Below are 11,192 nucleotides of genomic sequence, written 5' to 3' on the forward strand. Positions count from 1 at the left end.
ATTCCTACAATCACATGATTACACAGAGGAACCTTCAGAATACACACAGGAAGGGAAATAGCCCTCCCTAGGCGACTGCCTCTCATTTCCCCAGGGCTGTGACTTGGATGGGCTCCAGAAATTCTTACAGATATGGTCATCTAACTTAACCTTACTTATTAAGAGTGCGGCAGCAAATAGCTTTGTTACCTTCCTTTGCTAGCCCCTTCCAGTTGAGGGCAGATAAAGACTGATCCTTCTCTCTTAAAAGCTCTCCTCCATAGAGAATCCACTCTTTCAGCTCATCTATCCACAGCCCTGGGGGTTCCTTACAAGTATCAATCATCTTGTAGCCATAAAAATTCTTCTGGGATGATGCAGATTGATGTTCTAGGATGACTGCAGAGTAGCAGATACACCAAGCATTCAACTGTGCCCCTCACATGGAGCTTTATTCTGGAGATGGGCATAGAGGAGAACACAGAAAGATGGGGAAGGAAGCAGCTGTTCTCGTGGCTCTGCGAGTGGGTGACTCTCCCCTGAAGAACAGCCCCTAGCATGGACCTTCCCTTCGTTTCTTAGTAACATGATCTTCTGCCATCTCTCTGAGAACAATATTCAGAGCTGTTCTTGCCTTCCTTGCTGTTTTATGTTTTTCCTGGGGCTGTGTTCTCCTTGCAGGAATAAGGTTTGCTTTCTCCCTAACAACTGCATGTCACTCACTGGTGGTTCCAGTTTGAAGACTAGCACCTCATCGATGAGGTTCCTCATTTGGAGCCTGTTGTAAGCACTTCACTACTCAGGTTGAGTATTGAGTTGTGTCATGGTGTCTGGGACATTCATGAGTTCAGCCATCACTGATTTCCAGCCCAGGATAAAGCATGCATTTGGAACATGAGAAGTTTGTGCTATTGTTGCACATTTTAGGTGCTCCCTGATGTGTGTGTGTGTGTGTGTGTGTGTGTGTGTGTGTGTGTGTGTGTGTTTCTCTGCTCTGAGCATCTACATATGTTTCATCATAATATGTGTGAAAACTGCAGATAGTCATGGTCAGGGGAAGAAAAAGAGAAACAAAACATTTCTGAATGGAGAAGAACTCATTTCATAGATCACAAGAACAGGGAGTACAAGATGTGAGATCTTCAGAAATCTATAGGAGAATTTGCTCTCTATGTGGTAGGGTCAGGGATTCTAGCAAGTGGAGGCATCTGTGGCTCCAATCTCCTTGTTGCAGATGAGTACTAAGATATCCAAATTCACTATCCAAGCCCCACAGTCAGCATTGAGCTGTCTACCTCTGTGTGTACATAGGACAGATCCACACGAGTATTGTCACTGTGGTGGTTTGAATAGGCTTGGCCCCATGGGAAGTGGCACTACTAGAAGGTGTGGCCTTGTTAGAGTGGGTGTGGCCTTGTTGGAGGACATGTGTCATTGTGAGGGTAAGTGTTGGAGTTCTATTCTCAAGGTCTGCTCAGGACAAAAGAGAGGCTTCTCCTGGGTGCCTGCAGAAGATATTCTCCTCCTGGCTTCCCTTAGATCAAGATGTAGAACTCTCAGCTCCTCCAGAACCAAGTCTACATGCATGCTGGCATGCTTCCCACCATGATGATAATGAACTGAACCTCTGAAACTCTAGGCCAGCCCTAATTATTTTCTTTTATAAGAGCTGTCTTGGTCATGCTGTCTCTTCACAGCAATTGAAATCCAAACTAAGACAGTCACCCATGGCCATCTGCCACAAGAGTCTGAATGTGAGGGTCCCACTGAAGCCCTCCCTGACAGTCACAATTCTGAGCATATGTCAAGTGTAGAAGAGTAAATACCACTTTGCAGAGCTGATGAACAATCTCCCTAAGCTTGCCTGTTTTCTGTGTCAAACTAGAAGAAACCTTCTGTGGACAATCTGGGTCAGGACGGTTAGATTGCTAACAGGAATGGATAGAACACAGTATGTCAGAAAAACAGAGAGCTAGAAGTAGAAAGGCATCATTTTAGTTAGAAGTTGTGGGTTGGATTACTTCATTTAAAGTAATTCTATATAAGTGACAGAAGAGGCCACATTGGAGTGTGAGAATCTGAGGGACTACTAGAAAAGAACCTCCCCTACACAGAACTCCACAAGCACTGAGGATGAGGAAACGTCTTCCACTCCCCCCACCTCCACAGCACCACATGAAACCTACTGGAGGTCAATGGATCTGAGAACATCACCTTTCAACTCAACAAAACCATGCCAGTAATTCACTTCATAAACTTTGCTTGAACCCACCTTTCTTAGAGTACCTTCTTTTTGCAGTAGGCTCATTCGTAACTGATCAAAATGTGGACAACAAATAATTATAACTGCTTAACTCTTTATCACTTTCTCTACCAAGACGTAGTGAATATCATGAAACAGGGTAAAAAGAATATAAAAGCCAGAGGATAGGGAGAATATTGTGAACTGCTGCCTTATGAACATGAATAGCTATTGTATGCATGAACATATATATAGCAGCTGAGGTTACCTATACAAAATCATGGCAGTTAAAATCCCAGTTTGTGTGTGTGTGTGTGTGTGTGTGTGTGTGTGTGTGTGTGTGTGTGCTGTTGGCAGTTGATGGCTACTGAACAAGGGATGGAATAAATCACTTTTCTTTAGAAGAATGGCCACTGCAAGGTTGTTCACGCCTTAGTGGATGACCCTATACCCATGCACTAATTGGACTCCAGTAAGTTAATTATAAATTATATTAACTTAGCAGGAAATTGGGAGCAAAATGTGATGAATGGTTCAGGGATGAGGTCCAAGTAGAAGTATGGAAGTGAGGGGTGGACATATGATCAATATAATTTGTATACATTAATGAAATTTTCAAAGAATATATTAGAGGAAACTGTAATTAATAATTAAAACAATTTTCCTGTCTTTTCTTGGTGTTAAAATAATTATTTCTTTCAATTTGACTGTATATCTATATATAAATATGTGTACACACATGTGCATATGTAGCAACTATCAAAAAGAAAGAAACTATCAATTTGAATTTGGGGGACATGGAAAGGGCTGGAGGGAAGAAATGGAAGGGTGAATGATGTAATATTATAATAAAAATTTAATTAAGTTAAATAAATAAGAAAACCATGGGTCAGGCCAGCATCTTGAAGCAAGAAAGTGACATGGCAGCTCCAACTAAGGCTGAGAACTTGTCCCTGGTAATGAACGTGTGGGAGATAGATATCAAGGACTTGTTTATATAATGCAGCACGTGGCTGATAGTGATTTCGAGACTTGCATCAAAGAGTTTTATGTAAAACCCTTAGTTAGTTACCCTCTGGATTCCCTCTGGAGAAGGCAGTTGAAGCCTCTGAAACATCCAAAAAGGGAGTGGGGCTGAAAGCTATGATCAAGTGTGGCCCCAATGACCAGAACACCTAAACATGAATTGATCTGTGTCCTCAGACCATCTTCTCAGCATCTAAGGCCAAGAAGGCTAGGAAGGGGAAGCCCTTGATGTAGATCTTTCTTTGCGATGGTAAAAAATAATTAACTCATAACAAGCAGAGAAGCTTAGAGGAGTTAGTATGCTTTAAAGATAGAAGTAGGGACCTTGTAGGCATAATAACATGCTTATATTGAGGAAAGTCTAACACAAAGAACAGAATTTGGCAGATAGGTGCTGGAAGTGTCCTACCTCTAGTACTTTCTTTGAGTAAGGAGAAAGAAGAATGCCTTTGGTGTCTATGTTCCACTGAGGTTGCCAGGGAGTGGGACTGACTTCATTAAGATGGAAGTGGCGTGGCCCAGGCATAGTGGCTCATTCCTTTAATCCCAGCACTCTGGAGGCAGAGGCAGGTGGATCTCTGTGAGCTTGAGGCCAGCCTGGTCTACAGAGTGAGTTCCAGGACAGCCAGAGCTCTGTTACACAGAGAAACATTGTCTCCAAAACCAAAACAAAACAAAATGTTAAAGTGGCCCCATGGCTGATCGTTTAGTTCCAATAAAGGGCTGTCAGTTGTTCAGAGAATAGTGTTTCTCAAGCTAATGTCATTTGATTTGGGGATAATAAGAAAAGGAATTTGCCTTCTGGATCCAGGATGATAACTGACCAGAAGAATAAAACAAATTCCAGAGGAGCTACACTACTTCACATTCCCCATGTGTGACAGAATAAGGACACTTGCCTCTGCCAGAAGACCACGTGTTCCCCAGCTCCTACATTTGCAACTCGGAGGATCACCTTCTGAACACTGCTCATTTGTGATAAGGAACTAAACAACCAGGGCAATTCCACCTGAAGACCTTAAATCCTGCATAAGTAGTATATGTACCACCACAGTGCTTGATTCCCCCACTAACAGGAGTAGAATCCTCTCCCAGGTTTAGAATCCCTTCCCAGGCTCATGTACGGGTAATTATTATTCCATTCCACTAAGTTCTGGCTTCTGAAAATGCTTCCTTTCTCATATCTGGGTAAGGCTGGTATATCTGTTGGATAGATATAACAGAACTTAATTTCTTTTTTAATTAATTATTTTATTTGTTTACATTTTAAATGTTGCCCACCCCCTTTGTTCCCCCTGCCAGAGTTCTTCACCCCATTCCTCCTCCCCTTTGTCTCTGAGAAGGTGCATCCCCACCTACACAACCCCAACCCACCCTGTGCCCTGGCATTAAGTCTATACAGGATGCATACTCTGCCATTGAGACCAGACAAGGCAGTTCTTTGTTACATATGTGCCAGGGGAAATGGAACAGCAGTCTTCCTAGTCTCTGGGAGCTTCCAGAGGTCTAGGTATTTGACACTGTTGGTCTTCCTATGGGATTGCCATCCCCTTCAGCTCCTTAAATACTTCCCCTAACTCTTCTATAGGAGTCCCCAATTTCAGTCCAATGGTTGGCTGTAGTATCTACATCTGTCTCAGTAGCTGATGATAGAGCCTCCCAGAACATCACCATGCTAGGCTTCTTTCTGCAAGCACAACATGGCATCAGTAATAATGTCAGGGTTTAGTGCCTAACCATGGGATGGTCATTGGATGGCCTTTCCTTCAGTCCCTGCTCCATTTTTGTTGCTGCATTTATTTTAGACAAGAAAAACCCTAGGTCAAAATTTTTGAAGGTGGGTTGGTGACCCCATCCCTCTACAAGAGGCCCTGCCTATCTACTGGATGTGGTCTCTTCAGGTTCCATCACTCCACCATTGGACATTTTGGCTATGGTCATCCCCAGTGAATCTTGGGAGCCACTCATCTCTCAGGCCTCTGGGACTTTCTAGAGGTGCCCCCTGCATCCCCACCCCTACAAGTTGCATATTTCCAATTGTTCTGACCCACTGAGTTTCTCTTCTGTCTGCCCCCATACCTGTCCTGCCACCTTGCTCCTCCCCTCGAAAATCCAGGTCCATCTCTCCCTCTGCCTCCCATGATTATTTTGTTCCCCCTTCTGAGTGGGATTGAAGCAGCCTCACTTGACCTTCTTATTAAACTTCATATGGTCTGTGAGTTGTATCATGTGTATTTTATACTTTTGGCTAATGTCCACGTATCAGTGAGGACATGCCATGCATGTATGTTTGGATATGGGTTACCTCTCTCAATATTATATATCCTAGTTCCATGCATTAACCTTCAAAATTCAAGATATTCTCATTTTTAATAGCTAAATATATTTCATTTTGTAAATAAACCACATCTTCTGTATCCATTCTTCACTTGAGGACATCTGGTTGGTTTCCAGCTTCTGGAAATTAAGAATAAAGCTGCTATGAACAGAGTAGAGTGGTGTCCTTGTGATATGGTGGGACATCCTTTGGGAATATATGCCCATGAGCAGTATAGCTGGGTCTTCAGATAGAACTATTTCCAGTTTTCTGAGGGACTGTCAGATTGATTTCCAGAGTGGTTGTGCCAGTTTGCAATCTCAGCAGCTATGGAGAAGTGTTCCTCTTTCTTCACATTCTTGTCAAGATCTGCTGTCACTTGAGTTTTTTATCTTAGCCATTCTGATTGGTGTAAGGTAGAATCTCAGGGTTGTTTTGATTTACATTTCCCTGATAACTAAGGACTTTGAGCATTTCTTCATGTGCTTCTCAGCCATTTGAGATTCCTCTTTTGAGAAATCTCTGTTTTGCTCTGTATTCCATTTTCTTTTTATAATTAATTCTTTATTGAATATTTTATTTACATTTCAGATGTCATCCCCTTTCCCCATTTCCCCACCCACCCAGAAACCCCATATCCCATCCCCCTCCTCCTGCTTCTATGAGGATGTGCCCCCACCCACCCACTCCCACCTCCCCACCCTCAAATTCCCCCCTCCACTCGGTGTTCAGCCTTCATAAGATCAAGGATATCCTCTCCCACTTACTCTTGACAAGGCCATCCTCCCAGACATATGCAGCTGGAGCCATGGGTTCCTCCCTTTGTGCTCCCAGGCTGGTGGTTTAGACCCTGAGAAGCTGTGGTTGGTTGGTATTATTGCTCTCCCCATGGGGCCTCAAATGCTTTTAGCTCCCTCAGTCTTCTCTCTAACTCCTCCTCAGGCTCTTGTTAGCATGTACTTCCTGACATCCACATCAGTGTCTGCCTTTGGTGACTGCATATGGGATGGATACCAAAGTAGAACCATCACCAGATAGCCCCTCTTTAGTTTCTGCTCCACACTTTGTCTCCATATTTGCTCCCATGAGTATTTTGTTACACCTTCTACAAAGGATCAAAGCACCCACACTTTGGTCTTCCTTCTTCACGAGCTTTATGTGGTCTGTGAGTTGTATCTTGGATATTTCGAGCTTTTGGGCTAATATCTACTTATCAGGGAATGAATACAATGTGTGTTCTTTTGTGATTGGGTTACCTCACTCAGGATGATATGCTCTAGTTCCATCCATTTACCTAAGAAGGTAGCACTAGAGATAACAAGATGGTGAAAGGCAAGCACAAGAACATAAGTAATATAAACCAAGGTTACTTGGCATCATCAGAACCCAGTTCTCCCACCACAACAAGTCCTGGACACTACATCATACTGGAAAAGCAGGATTCAGATTTAAAATCACTTCTCATGATAATGATAAAGAATTTTAAAAAAACAGAACTAACCCCCTTAAAGAAATACAGGAGAACACAGGTAAACAGATAGAAGCCCTTAAAGAGGATACACTAAAATCTTTTAAAGAATTGTAAGAAAACACAAACAAACAGGTGAAGGAATTGAACAAAACCATACAGGATCTAAAAATGGAAGTAGAAACAATAAAGAAATCTCAAAGAGAGACTACCCTGGATATAGAAAACCTAGGAAAAAGATCAGGAGTCATAGATTCAGGCATCCCATCACCAACAGAATACAAGAGATAGAAGAGAGAATCTGGTGCTTGCTTCGGCAGCACATATACAAAAATTGGAACGATACAGAGAAGATTAGCATGGCCCCTGTGCAAGGATGACACAAAAATTCATGAAGCGTTCCATATTTTTATAATTGGTGGAAAACTCCAACATAAGGAGGGAAACTAGAACCTAGAAAAGCAAGAAAGTAATCTTCCAACAACCCTAAAAGAAGGTAGTTATACAAACATAACTCCACTTCCAATAACAAAAATAACAGGAAACAACATTCCTTTTTCTTTAATATCTCTTAATATCAATGGACTCAATTCTCCAATAAAAAGACATAGACTATCAGATTGGATACATAAACAGGACCCAACATTTTTGTTGCATACAGGAAATGCACCTTTGTGAAAAAGACAGACACCACCTCAGAGTAAAAGGTTGGAAAATAATCTTAAAGCAAATGGCCCCAAGAAACAAGCTGCAGTAGCAATTCTAATATCAAATAAAATCATTTTTCAACCAGAAGTATCAAAAAAGATGAAGAAGGACACTTCATATCCATCAAAGGAAAAATGTACCAAGAGGAACTTGCAATTCTGAACATCTATGCTCCAAATGCAAGGGCACCCACATACATAAAAGAAACTTTACTAAAACTTAAAGCATACATTGCACCTCACACAATAATAGTGGGGGATTTCAACACCCCACTCTCAGCTATGGACAGATTGTGGAAACAGAAACTAAACCGAGACACAATGAAACTAACAGAAGTTATGAACCAATTGGACTTAACTGACATCTATAGAACATTTCATCCTAAAACAAAAGAATATACCTTTTTCTCAGCACCTCATGGTACCTTCTCCAAAATATACCATATAATTGGTCACAAAACAGGCCTCAACAGATGCAAAAAGATTGAAATAATGGCTTGAACCCTATCAGACCACCATGGACTAAACATAGACATGGACAAAAACAACAGAAAGCCCACATACACGTGGAAACTGATCAATGCTCTACTCAATGATAACTTGGTCAAGGAAGAAATTAAGAAAGAAATTAAAGACTTTTTAGATATAAATGAAAATGAGGACACATCATATCAAAATTTGTGGGACTCCATGAAAGCAGTACTAAGAGGAAAAACCATAGCTCTAAGTGCCCACAAAAAGAAAATGGAAAGAGCATACATTAATAACCTGACAGCACACCTGAAAGCATTAGAACAAAAAGAAGCTAATATACCCAAGAGGAGTAGACGGCAGGAAATAATCAAACTCAGGGCTGAAATCAACCAAGTTGAAACAGAAAGAACTATACAAAATATCAACAAAACCAGAAGCTGGTTCTTTGAGAAAATCAACAAGATAGACAAACCCTTAGCCAGACTAACCAAAGGGCACAGAGACAGTACTCAAATTAATAAAATCAGAACTGAAAAAGGAGACATAACAACAGAAACAGAAGAAATTTTAAAAAATCATCAGATCCTACTACAAAGGCCTATATTCAACAAAATTGGAAAATCTGGATGAAATGGACAATTTTCTAGATAGATACCAGGTACCAAAGTTAAATGAGGAGCAGATAAACCATCTAAACAGTTGCATAACCCCTAAAGAAATAGAAGCAGTCATTAAAAATCTCCCCACCAAAAAATGTCCGGGGCCAGATGGTTTTAATGCAGAATTCTATCAGACCTTCCAGGAAGACCTAATACCAATTCTCTTCAAACTATTCCACAGAATAGAAACAGAAGGAACAATACCCAATTCATTCTATGAAGCTATAATTATGCTCATACCTAAGCCTCACAAAGACCCAACAAAGAAAGAGAACTTCAGACCAATCTCTCTTATGAATATTGATGCAAAAATACTCAATAAAATTCTCGCAAAACAAATCCAGGAACACATCAAAGCAATCATGCATCATGATCAAGTAGGCTTTATCTCAGGAATGCAGGGATGGTTCAATATCCGGAAATCCATCAATGTAATCAACTACATAAATAAACTCAAAGAAAAAAAAACACATGATCATCTCACTAGATGCTGAGAAAGCATTTGACAAAATTCAACATCCTTTCATGTTAAAAGTCTTGGAAAGATTAGGAATTCAAGGCCCATACCTAAACATAGTAAAAGCAATATACAGCAAGCCAATAGCCAACATCAAACTAAATGGAGAGAAACTTGAAGCAATCCCACTAAGATCAGGGACTAGACAAGGCTGCCCACTCTCACCCTACCTATTCAATATAGTACTGGAAGTCCTAGCTAGAGCAATTAGACAACAAAAGGAAGTCAAAGGGATACAAATAGGAAAGGAAGAAGTCAAAATTTTACTATTTGCAGATGATATGATAGTATACTTAAGTGACTCTAAAACTTCCACCAGAGAACTCCTAAACCTGATTTACAACTTCAGTAAAGTGGCTGGATATAAAATCAACTCAAACAAATAAGTAGCCTTCCAATACTCAAAGATAAACAGGCTGAGAAAGAAATTAGGGAAATGACACCCTTCACAATAGTTACAAATAATATAAAATATCTTGGAGTGAATCTAACCAAGCAAGTGAAAGATCTGTATGACAAGAACTTCAAGTCTCTGAAGAAAGAAACAGAAGAAGATCTCAGAAAATAGAAAGATCCCCCATGCTCCTGGATTGGCAGGGTTAATTTAGTAAAAATGGCCATCTTGCCAAAAGCCATCTATAGATTCAATGTAATCCCCATCAAAATTCCAACTCAATTCTTCATAGAGATAGAAAGAGCAATTTGCAAATTCATTTGGAATAACAAAAAACCCAGGATAGCGAAAACTATTCTCAACAACAAAAGAACTTCTGGGGAAATCACCATCCCTGACTTCAAAGTGTACTACAGAGCAGTAGTGATAAGAACTCCATGGTATTGGTACAGAGACAGGCAGGAAGATCAATGGAATAGAGTTGAAGATCCAGAAATGAGCCCACATACCTATGGTCACTTGATCTTTGACAAAGGAGCTAAAACCATCCAGTGGGAAAAGGACAGCATTTTCAGCAAATGGTGCTGGTTCAACTGGAGGTCAACATGTAGAAGGATGCAAATCAATCCATTCATATCTCCTTGTACAAAGCTCAAATCCAAGTGGATAAAAGACCTTCACTTAAAACCAGATACACTGAAACTAATAGAAGAGAAGGTGGGAAAGACCCTCGAATACCTAGGCACAGGGGAAAAGTTCCTGAACAGAACACCAATGGCTTATGATCTAAGATCAAGAATTGACAAATGGGATCTCATAAAATTGCAAAGCTTCTGTAAGGCAAAGGACATTGTCAATAAGACAAATCGGCAACCAACAGATTGGGAAAAGATCTTAACCAATCTTACATCCGATAGAGGGCTAATATCCAAGATATACAAAGAACTCAAGAAACTATACTCCAGACAACCATATAACCCTATTTAAAAATGGGGTACAGAGCTAAACAAAGAATTCTTAACAGAGGAAACTCGAATGGCTGAGAAGCTCCTTAAGAAATGCTCAACATCCTTAGTCATCAGGGAAATGCAAATCAAAACAACCCTGAGATACCACCTCACACCAATCAGAATGGCTAAGATCAAAAACTCAGGTGATAGTAGATGCTGGCGAGGATGCGGAGAAAGAGGAACATTCCTCCATTGTTGGTAGGATTGCAAGATGGTACAACCACTCTGGAAATCAGTCTGGCGGTTCCTCAGAAAAGTGGACATAGCATTACCTGAGGATCCAGCTATACCACTCCTGGGCATATACCCAGAAGATGTTCCAACATATAATAAAGACATATGCTCCACTATGTTCATAGCAGCCTTATTTATAATAGCCAGAAGCTGGAAAGAACTAAG

The 11,192-nt window shown here is 40.7% G+C and overlaps 1 non-coding gene across 1 annotated transcript; it reads left to right on the top strand.

Annotated features, from left to right (window-relative positions):
• The first annotated feature begins 7,336 nt into the window (after positions 1–7,336).
• Positions 7,337–7,443, top strand: LOC143441075 (U6 spliceosomal RNA). The gene has a single exon (XR_013108317.1). It is a non-coding gene; the product is annotated as a U6 spliceosomal RNA (small nuclear RNA).
• The last annotated feature ends 3,749 nt before the right edge of the window (positions 7,444–11,192 follow it).

The sequence above is a fragment of the Arvicanthis niloticus genome, chromosome 30 (assembly GCF_011762505.2).
Source record: "Arvicanthis niloticus isolate mArvNil1 chromosome 30, mArvNil1.pat.X, whole genome shotgun sequence".
In the NCBI taxonomy this organism is placed as follows: Eukaryota; Metazoa; Chordata; class Mammalia; order Rodentia; family Muridae; genus Arvicanthis; species Arvicanthis niloticus.